This window comes from Pteropus alecto, unplaced genomic scaffold (genome assembly GCF_000325575.1).
Source record: "Pteropus alecto unplaced genomic scaffold, ASM32557v1 scaffold20, whole genome shotgun sequence".
NCBI classification, from domain to species: Eukaryota; Metazoa; Chordata; class Mammalia; order Chiroptera; family Pteropodidae; genus Pteropus; species Pteropus alecto.
In genome coordinates, this window is record NW_006436298.1 from 30,168,954 (window position 1) to 30,173,260 (window position 4,307).

General features: G+C 35.6%; 1 long non-coding RNA gene across 2 annotated transcripts in view; it reads left to right on the forward strand.

Moving 5' to 3' along the window:
* The first annotated feature begins 271 nt into the window (after positions 1 to 271).
* The window catches only part of LOC112480631, a 21,022-nt gene continuing 16,986 nt past the window's right edge, over positions 272 to 4,307 (forward strand). For both annotated transcript variants that reach the window (XR_003046716.1, XR_003046717.1), the window contains exon 1: positions 272 to 442. This is a non-coding gene — a long non-coding RNA (uncharacterized LOC112480631). The remainder of the gene's footprint in view (positions 443 to 4,307) is intronic.

Here is a 4,307-nt window from a genome sequence, read left to right on the forward strand (position 1 = left end):
CACATATCCCTTGAAAACCATATAAAAGCTTAGAATCCTCTCTATATGAAAATGCTCACACAAAAGTTTCTGCATAACGCCCAGGATCATTTAGAGCTCTAGAGCCTTCCAGAACTAACAACGCTAGTTTTTGAGGAGTGACTCCGAACTTTGAATGCTGAGGCTTTTCACTCGCAAGCAAGTTCTATGAATGGTTATTAATTCAGGGAAAATTGTATTCACATTTTACCGAAGGAGTCTTTTTTGTCTTTTCTCCTTCAGGAGAAAACTCTGTGCCAGTGTTACCGTTGGCTGTGGTCACTAGCTGGCTGCGCAGTCTGTGCATTCCACGGCGGGGCTCCAGCAAGGCGAAGCGCGTTGCTGGGGAGCGGATGTATGAGCCCCAGGTTTCTGACATGGACATTACTGATGACGCCTCTGCTGAAAAAACCTCATTATCATGGTAAATACTGGGAGAACAAAGAGACCATTCTCAGAACAGAGGGCTATCTGTTATTGTTAATTGGATATTTTTGATTATGGTATTAAGTTGGTTAGAGTATTACAGCATGTCATTTTGGGCATGAGTTCATTTAGGCAGCTTCTCTTAATATGGGAACTAATTAGCACATGCTCATACACTCACAAGCCTCTTTTATCTGAGTTGCTGTGAACGACAGCTGCAAACTGTAGCCATCTATTTAAAGAGTTCACAGTCTTTTGGGGGTAGGGCAGAGGTGAAGAGTATAGGAAAAATGACCCGAATTTTAATATCTTTTTCAAATTTAAGATTCTCTGGAAAAAGATATAATTTGAATTAACATGAATTCCTTTCATGAGATTGTGGAAATATAAACATGATTCATTGCTAGAATTGATGTGTTTCAGTTCTCAGCCAAAAACTAGAAAGTATTCAATAACTTTGGGAGTGGATGGACGCCTTATCTCTGTGAAAATACACCACATTCTTGAGCACAATGAGGAACTGTAGGATGAGTGTAAACAGCAGTGGATGGAGAGATGAAGATCTAGACTCAGTTTTAGTTTTGCCATTAACAACCTATGTGATCTTCGACAGGCAAGGGATCTGAGACATCCCTGAGCCTCAGCCATGAAGAAAAGGAATTGAGCTGTAAAGTTCTCATAAGCCCTGAAATACTATTATTTTATGAAAAGATTAGATTTCAATTTTTTTTTTTCATTGTGAGTTGCTCCATGGCTCTTGAATCTGATAGTTGAACTCCCTGAAATCTGTGTTCTGTGTCCTATTAGTGAAGGCTGAGACTTCCAAATGAATGCATCATGACATCTTGCATACACATAGGGATTGTTACATTGAGAAATGAATCTAATGCTTAGAATCCACTTTCCAGTTTCTCTAAATTTTACTTTCAGGATCAGGAGCAGGACATTATTTATTTTGTCTTTTCCCCTTGCAGTATCCTACATGTTCAGGTAATAATAAGACTTATGCCTTTGTTCAGGTAAATAATAAGACCTATGCCTTCTCCCCTAAATTTAGTCTAATTCTTTCTTTATTTTATTTTATAATAATAATTGTTACTATTTTCTTTCATCTGTAAAGTTTTGGGAGGCACTCAGACCTAACAGAGAGGACTTTGTTTAACTGAATTGCATATTCATCATTTAAGCCATTTCATTTCTGTGATCTTAATTTTCTCAAATATCAGCTTCCCATATCATGACCTGTAGACATTCTAAGAAGACTACAGTTGAAGCAGAGTGGAACATTAGCAAAGACAATCAAAGAGAAAATAAAATAAATAAACTTTTATTGTATTTATGCTTTCAAAAGATGGGTGTATGGGATATACTATATTTTGAAGCTAACGTGTAGCCTAAGGGAGAAAAACATGGGGAGTGGGCATTAATGATGTTGACATAAGTTTTATTATCTGAATGTCACATTTGATATTGGTGCTTAGGTTCAAAAACAAAATTATAATCTCATCACAAAGTTTTAATATATTGGAGAAACATTCATTTGAAAAGCTACGTAATGATAAATGTTTTTGTTTATTACCATGACTAGCTGGTGATAATTTTGTGGATCCTTTCTCTTAAGATTGGGGTTTCTTTCACATTCTGGTCTCCTCTAGAGGTCGATTCATGAAGTCTTGAATAGCCTGATGCAAAGGAAGCCATTTTTTGATAGATATTTTCAGAGCTGTAATCCAGCTGCAGAAATAACAGCACAGGACAGGTCATTAAAAAATTGTTGTATTCTAGGGAGATGAAATATTATAAAATCTTTTAATTCATTTTCTAATTGTTTCTCTTGGGTATTTAGTTTGAAATTAATAAGATAAACAGTGCTCTTTAGGTTTTGGATTGGACAGAAAGGTAAAACAGCAAATGAGAAATACGCAATTATAGCCATGAAGTAAAATTACGTTAATGTAAATAACGGGATCAGAAGAAGGGTACAGTGTTTATAAATAGTGAATAATAAAGCTAGAAGATTTAAAAAACTATTCCTAGTATTTTAGTATTTCTCTTTAAATTTAAAGTCTAGTTGATCACACATACAAATATTGCTACTAGGGCAAAATATTTCTTTGTTAAATTCTGAAAACCACAGCAAACTCTCTAGTTAACTCTCCTATCTTCCCCTCTCCTTTCCTTTCATTTTCTTGGATGATGTTTTATAAAATGTGCCCATATGACATTTATTTTAAGGGTGGTTAATATGTCTTATTTTAAAAAAATGGTTTGGGTCAGATAAGCTTAGATAATGGGAGTTATGGAGAGTCAACCAGGATTTTTTCCATCAGGATGTCTCAGAAATGTTAATTAATATGCTTTCTAATTCTCTGAGAGGAGAATATTATTTGTATTATTTCCTAAACTTACGTAATTATTTTTTGAGAGTGAGCTATCTTGTGAAACCAGAGTTCCATGAACCACACTTTGTGAAACCCTTGCTCTTATCCTTTGAAATATTTCTGTACTGACTCAATAGTGTTTCCTATTGATAATATCCACTCATGGATTTGGAAGTGAGATCCAACTATTCACCCTCTTCTCTTACAGAATCCAGTGGATTTTATCAGATAGGAGTTCACACTATTTCATTGACCCCTTTTCTAATATGCCCTTTGGAGTTTCACATTCAAGAAAATCATCTTAATCTGCCACTCAGATCGTATAGCACAAACCCAAGGAAAAAGATCTTGGCAAAATATCTAGCAATTCCATATTCATTATCCTCTCACTCTAGCCCATCCTTAGGAATGGCTGGAATAGGCAGGGTTTACATAATGGGAGAAGACCTTGAGAGATCTCTTTTCCCTTCCCCAAATGGTAACTTGCTACAAAGTCTGAAATTCTACTTTTGGAGTTTTATTTCTTTAGGTTAAAACAGTGTACCTAGTTCTTGCAATTGCCCCTGAAATTTTTATTATATCCTCTGTTTTAATAAATTACTGTGAGTTTCTTTATTAGATCTTTTTAATGCAAACAGTTGGGAGAAAAGTGTCCATATGAGGTGAGGGATGGTCTCCAAGCAGTTGGAGGGCATTGGCTAACTTGGGGATTGCAGGTAGGACAGGGAGACTTGAGAGATGTAGGAGGATGGTCTTGGCACCAGAGAACACTTCCTCTGCCTCATGGTTTTGTCTTTGTTAACGTACCTGCTCTCTTTTTTTTTCCAGAATCATTATGGACCAAGTGCCCATTTGTATATGCCAGGTTGGATACTGATCATATCAAATTAGGTGGAGAAATCTTAGGACTTTTAATGGCTTATGACAATCCAAAAACCTGACCAAATTCAGATAGACATATAATAAGAGTTGTGAGAAAGGCGGTGAAACAGCAAATCTGTGAATTAATAAATTATAATATTACAGATTATAGTATTAGTAGATTTTTTGTTGTTGTTAATGCCCGAGTCAGCCATCACCTTGGGAAAAATTATGAACTCCTTTTCCATTTGAAAAAAATACTTCTAGAAGAGTCATCTATCTATTGAAAGAAAAAAAAAAGTCTTGGGGAATATTAACTTTGGAGACTATGCAGAGAAAGGGAGAGATTTAATTGAAGATGTGGAGTTGAAGTTGGAAAATAAAAATAAGAATTTGCAACAAGACTCTTGGCAGGACAGATTAAGAAGAAGAAATATGTAGACTTTGACTTACCGTTGGTTTTCTGTTTTATTTTCTGCACAGAAATAGAAAGTCTTAAATTCTTCAGATGGAGGTTTAAGTTCAATTACTGCTTGCTTGCCACTAAGGGTCTGCTCGATTACCCTATATCCTTGCAGATATAAGCCACCTACAGAAGGTGAAAGAAAGAAAGAGAGAGGA